This window comes from Aphelocoma coerulescens, assembly GCF_041296385.1.
Source record: "Aphelocoma coerulescens isolate FSJ_1873_10779 chromosome Z unlocalized genomic scaffold, UR_Acoe_1.0 ChrZ, whole genome shotgun sequence".
Taxonomy (NCBI): Eukaryota; Metazoa; Chordata; class Aves; order Passeriformes; family Corvidae; genus Aphelocoma; species Aphelocoma coerulescens.
This window is the reverse complement of record NW_027184085.1, coordinates 15,546,824-15,553,365: the sequence shown is the minus strand read 5'-3', so window position 1 is coordinate 15,553,365 and position 6,542 is coordinate 15,546,824. Positions and strand designations below refer to the sequence as shown.

At 37.4% G+C, this 6,542-nt stretch overlaps 1 long non-coding RNA gene across 1 annotated transcript; it reads right to left on the bottom strand.

Moving 5' to 3' along the window:
• Window positions 1-1,520: 1,520 nt before the first annotated feature.
• On the bottom strand, window positions 1,521-5,272 carry LOC138103637 (uncharacterized). Its single transcript, XR_011147780.1, has 3 exons — window positions 5,120-5,272; window positions 3,094-3,144; window positions 1,521-2,187 (listed from the first exon to the last, which is right to left on the bottom strand). It is a non-coding gene; the product is annotated as an uncharacterized lncRNA (long non-coding RNA).
• Window positions 5,273-6,542: the final 1,270 nt, after the last annotated feature.

The following is a 6,542-nucleotide window of genomic DNA, read 5'->3' as shown; positions in this document are numbered from 1 at the left end:
AAATTTAGTTCCTAGGCTCTAGATTCCTGGGGATGTTTCTTTGAGCCTATCACTCCAAAATGGTAAGTGGTAGGGTAAGTGATGGAAGAGGACTTTGAAGACAGAGAGAGATTTTTGTAGTGTGACTTCACAGGCACTGTATAATTACAGAACACTCTGGAAATGATTGGTGCTGTAAGAAGCAACTGAGTGAAGCCTGAGAAGCCACATTTTGACAACAGGTCACACATGATTAAGACTGAGTATTTAATAATCTCTGTTATGTTCAGCTATAGTTGTTACTTTAAAAGAAGTAAGAAAAACTAACAACAAAAAACCCTCAAAGAGATTGCCTTGAAATCCCAAACTACAGATTGTAGCAACTGGATGTGGAGAGCCCCAGTTTTGTAATCAGGAACTGTAACACTCACCTTGTAGATAAATAGAGGGACAAAACTACACAAAATACTCAGCATGAGGTTTTCAATAACGTTTGTGTTGAAGTAAGTCTATCTTAGTTTGGATAGATTTATCATTAACAACAGGAAATTTGAAAAAAATGTAATAAAATCTGATGATCATTTTGTCAATGAATGACAGCCATTTTGTATTCTCTGACTCTTGGAATATTTTTAATAGAATTTGTGTACTTCTTCAAATATCAAAACATGTTCTCTCTTCTGGCAGCAGCCAAAAAATCATAAAAGGAAATCGTAAGTCCTCCTGGCCATGGAGAAATCTTGTGTGTATGCCTGCAATCTATCTGTTGTTGGCTTATTCTGTTCTTTTTCATTTTCTTTTTCTGTAGTAGCTTCAGCACTGACCCCTAAAAACCAGGACAAAAGCCCAATTTCTTTTCCTTTTCTATAAAAAGGCCAATAAAAATGGCAAATATAGAAGACTGGATGACCATTGCAGTGATTCATTTTGGCAATTCACAACTAACTTATGTAAAGTTCATCTGGTTCCTGGAGTTTGACTCTGTGCCATTATTCATGCAGTTCCTGGGGTACTAACTCAAAATTCACTCAATTAACTCCCCAGGCACCTCCAAGGATTCCAGATCTTCTTTCTCCAGGACACATTGTTCCAAAATCAGAATATGTTTTCTCAGAAATTACTTTAGTGACATACTATAAGAAATTTTGCATTCCCACATGTGACCTGAGATTTCAATACACAATTTGAAGTGATGTTGATGAAAGCAATCAGCTTTCAAACTGTTCTAATATAGAACACAATGGATCTGTAGCCAGTGGAAAAGCTTCCCCTTCCCTTTCCAAGATCAGTTCAGTTGGCTTCAGATTAGGCATCATGATTATTTTCTTCCCATGAGGACTATGAGGAAGGTCTGCATTCCTCATTCTATTATGCAATTCACCTTGACGTGCTTTTTAAATTTGAGACTGTCCCAAAAAATGTAAAATATGATAGTCTTGTTACATAGATGTTTTATTTTCAGAACAGCAATAACGAGAACATTAGAGTTTCAGGAAGAGCAATAAAAGTAAAAACACACATTACATAATATAGTTTAAAGAACCTGCAAAAAGTTAGTTGGAACTGTAAATACACTCAGATGGACTGTAATACTTTTAAATCAGAAGGAGGTCACTCCTAAGACTCAAATTCCATATGGGCAAAACTCTACTTTCCTAAATCAAATGAGTAGCCCCACAGGAGCCAGTGAACCAAGAGAGGAGTAATTTTGTTTATGCAGGGCTTAGAATGAAGAAAAACATCTCCTACCTGCATATGCCATGCTCTTTCTTCGTAAGACATGAAAGGTGTCCTTCCAATAGCAATTATTTAGAATTTCATCTTAACCTGCTTCCTTCTTGAGCTGAGTGATTTGCAGGAGCAGGGCCAAGAATGGTGCAAATCGAATGGGTAGGACTATCAGTCATCCCAACGGAAGTGTAGGACTAGGAAACCAAGGCAGCTTGATCCTGGTGGCTACAGCACCTTCACAGCAGAGGAGTGTGTGCACTGACCAGTCCCAAAGGCAACGTCACCCACATTGTCATAAAATCCTTCTAGTTCTCTGCAGCTCTGTGCAGTAATATGAGTAAAGTCAAGACTGAAATACAAATGGCACCTTGCTGGCTCACACATATTGTTACAGTCAGGAGAGGATCAGGGCTCCAGAAGGTTTAGCTGTGTCTAAACTTCACCACATGGGAGGTCATTCATGAATAGCGTGGCCCGCTGGAGAGGAAGACATTTTAAGATTCAGATGTGAACCCCAGTTTTGATCTTAAACTATGGGATTTGAAAAAAAGAAAAAGAAAAAAAAATTTAGTAACTAAGAATACTTTATGTTCCAGTCCTACAACTTTAAGGAGTTTTCCTATTATACAAAATTCTAAACTGTAGCAACTTCTGGATTCTTTTTTTTTGGAACTGCATTATTATTCAAGTTTTCTATTCGTCTATAACCAGATAAACACATGCAGCTTTAAATACATACTATAACTCTATGGATTTTTTCAGCTAGTTCCACACAGAACCATTTGTAAGATTAAAAAATAGTATAAATCCTGAGTCTAGAAAGATCACTTAAAAGAAATTATCCTGTTTACCTTATGCTTTATGAAATGGTCAAAGTTTTTATTGAAATTTATTGAAATTAAATCCTTAGTAAAATGTATAATTTTAATCATGCAAGACACAAGTATCAATAAACACTAAAATTACAGAATGTCTCTAAAGCAAAATTGCACCCTTAATGTTGAAACTTCTTTGCAGAATAGCAAAGACTAGAAGAAAAACTATCCTAATAACTCTGCTGTTATGTTCACTAATATAGACTGGCCTGCTCTTCATAGAGAAGGAAGCACTGGAGTACTGTGAGAGGGTACATTTGCAAGTGGCTCTCCTCATGAAGAGATATCAAAATTCACCTCTCAGTCCTACAGATTTCAAAGCATTAGTGGAAGGGCCAAGCCCACCCTTTCAGCCCTTGCTCCTTGGCTGCAAGTCTCTGACCACTCTCCACAGCATGTTCATTCTTGAAAGCCCCTCTTTTAACCAGAGCATCTAGTGCAACACAGAGGAGATATGAGATTGTATTATCAGTTTTTCTAGTCCAGGATGCTGACGAAAATGGCATACCTTGTTTCCTTTGGGTGAAACTTCAGCACAGAGAAAAAACTTCAGGATAGTCTAAGCAGAAAAGCAGAAAGAAAAAGAACACCAACATGAAAAAATGTCTTGTCCTGTATCACGTGTCCTCCACACACAAAACCATCACAGTCCAATGATAAAGATGAAAAAAGATGATCTTTGAAGACAACACACCTGTGTCAGAAAGGGATTACAGAAGAAGGAAAAACATAGCTTTCCCAGAGAAATGTAAATCAAAAGTGAGTCTTTTTCTCACAATAGAGAATTTACAGCAGAAATGCTAATACAAAAATATTCTAATGCCTATAATTTTTCAGAAGACATACTGGTCTTCTCTTTCCCCTACATTTTTCTCAAAAGATGAGATTCTTGGCAATGTGAAACAGTGCATCATGAAAAACAACACTAAATGTAAGGGGCTGCCAATAAAAAGTAGTAACACGAAGCTGAGCAATCATAACCATGAGTACTAACAAGGCAGTTCAACCTTTCTAAAGTTAAGACATGAAAGCCTTACTTTAAATAAATATTTTTTTTATAGTAGCATCAAAAGCAGACTTGATTAAATTTGTTCACAAAGTTCTTGGAATGATTCTAGCTGGAATACAAATCTCTACAATTTTGGTCCAGAAGAGAGAACACCAGTAAACCCATCCCAGCTTTTGCAGCATTTTGCTTGAAACGTCTGATCAGAGTTTAGCTTGTAGGATCCAAACACAATTGAGCAACATTTGATTATGATTATTTTATTTGATTTTCTGAAGTATTTGCACAATATTCTTGTTACTTTGAAAATACCTCACTTCAAGCTGTTCAGCTTTTATTCAAGAAAGCCAAACACAGTTTCTTTTTATGAAACACTGTAAATATAGAAAGCTGTAAATTAAGTTGCTTTGGAACAGAGAAAGCAATTTTAAGAAATGTTAAGTGATATATCTAGCTTTGAAATCATTCTCCATGGGTAGCAACGGGACTTTCCTTATTTTCTTGCCACAATGGGAAGCAAAAAAGCTAATTCAATTTCAGGCTAGAAAAAAAGAAAATAACTTGGTATATATTATAACACATACCAGTAGGTAGAAGAGATACTTAAGAAAAGGAGAACTGTGCTTATAACCACAAAACTTAGGTGTTAGCATAAGTATTAGAAATACACTCCAAATTTTAAAAGTTATGAAGCAATTACTGTAGTATCTATTAGAATGTACGCTTTAACTACTCCTGTACCTACAATGATCACTTACAAACTTGTACTATTATTTACACATCACAGTGGTTTTGGAACTGAAGCCATGAAGATTTTTTGCCTTTTCTTTTATACCGTTATACCTTTTTACAATTCTATATTCTTTATGCTTTTTGCCTACATTCTTGGACTCCTTTGTTCAGCTAGGAGACTAAACATTTTAGAAGCTTTGTAGCTAGAGATCAGTGTGCCCCAAACCCCAAGGTCCTCTCCAGAACACATTCTGTAAATGAAGATAGAACCATCCAGGGGAAAGTTCCTTGGGGAGGGGGGCTCATTCAAGCCTCTCATTGGGGAATTTTTGATAGATATGCTAATTAATAACACCTATAATGTTATACCAGATCTCTTGGGGGTGCATTGTGGTGTGCATTTCGGTGCATTTGACCTGGATGTAGTGCACCTAAGGATCCTTAAAATAAATACCAGGGTAAAATCCCTTTTTCCCTTCTAACCATGTTTGACTCTTGATTTTAAGATCAAGGAAAGGTATCAGAATGACCGCAATAAAACTAAATAAATAGTTATTCAGGAAGGCACATGCACTACTCTACTGATATGAATGGAGCTATTAATTACAAAAACCTGTCCTGATTTTAATATTCTTCTCATACACTGAACCATCCAACCTGAAACTGAACTGAAAGGTATTCCTCTGTACAGGTTGGCAATTATTGAAACCTTACCACGAGAAAAGGTTTGGGAGCAGATGTTTCAAAACTGGTTTCCTGGGCTTAAAGAGTTTTCTAAACAATGGTGATGGGTTACCTGAGTTGGAGCACTCCTACACCAGCAGCTCCAGCTGATCCTTGCTACGTCACTGCTTTGTGCCTCAGAGGTCACCCCTTGGCAGCCTGTGTGATTTGCAGCCTTGGCTGCAAGAACACAACCAGCACTGGAACCTGCTCTTCAGGTTCAGCACGTGAAATCAGGGCCAAGGCAAGGCAGCTGGCTTGGAGGAGGGGTCCAGAGGCTTTATATAGGCTTAAGAGTACAATAGCATTGGCCAGGCAGCTGTGTCTGAATGAAAGTGCACAAAGAGAAGGCAGGACCTTTGTGGCGGTGCTCTGGCTTTACGGGGTGTCAGAAGAAAGGTGACAAGAACAGGAGAGAGATGTTAGACTGCCATTTCACACAGCCTGCATGAAACTGGAACAACCAGATTTAAAAATAAAAGCTACCTGGTAAAAGAAAAAATTGAAGGCCAATTTAGGGATATAGGTTAAAGGGTATTTGTTCAAAACAAGTCATAAACCAGTTCTATGCTGAGTTGGTCAAGCGGGTAAGTAAAAGGAAAGAGTCCTAGAAAACCTCTAATCTTATTTCCACAAAAAAAAAAAAAAAAAAAAATTTGTTATTACAAGCTATGTACATGCAGGTACTTTTATAGCTAATTAAGAGTCTAAAAAACTCAGGAAGAAATTTTGCCCAGAAGTTGAAATTGATTTCTGAAAATGCAGTTCTGTGAGCCCTAATGTGTATGATTCCACCATCTACTTAGTGTAAAATTTCCTGTGTGTTTATACTCACTTCCAATTATCACTTGTATTCATCATTGTGATTTCAATTCTGGGGGGGACCAATATAAAGCACCCAGTCATGATTTTTAAATTAACGGTGTATCTGAAAAGCATATACATAGACCTCTATTAAAGCAGTGCTCAGAACAGTATTGGTGTTCAATTTAAACAGCTGCTGAGCACAAATCAGTGATGCCAGCACTAGCACGTTATACTGCTCTAGCAGTATATAACCTGAGAAGTTGTTTCCCGCTACGTTTTTGAGTCCTGATAATCAATACAAAAGAGATCCTGAGATTAGCTTAGTTGTTTAGAACATGGTGCTCATAACACCAAGGACATGTGCTTAAGCCTCGTATGGGCCATTCACTTAAGCGTTGGAATTGATGATCCCTGTGAGTCCCTGCCAACTCAGAATACTTTGTGACTGGGAAAATCACACCTGAAACCTCCATCTGCCTTACTGCTACAGCTCCATATTACAGTGCTTGCTTACTGAAATGAAATTATTAATTGGGACAGTGGAAGTAAAGAATCCAACTAGCACAAGCAGATTTTAATCTCCTTCTTCCCAATTTGAAAAGAAAAAATACATAAGGACAGTGGTGTAAGAACTGGTAGATTTTGTTACCCAGACTTCTGACTACAACCCATTTTCTACCACTCCTCCC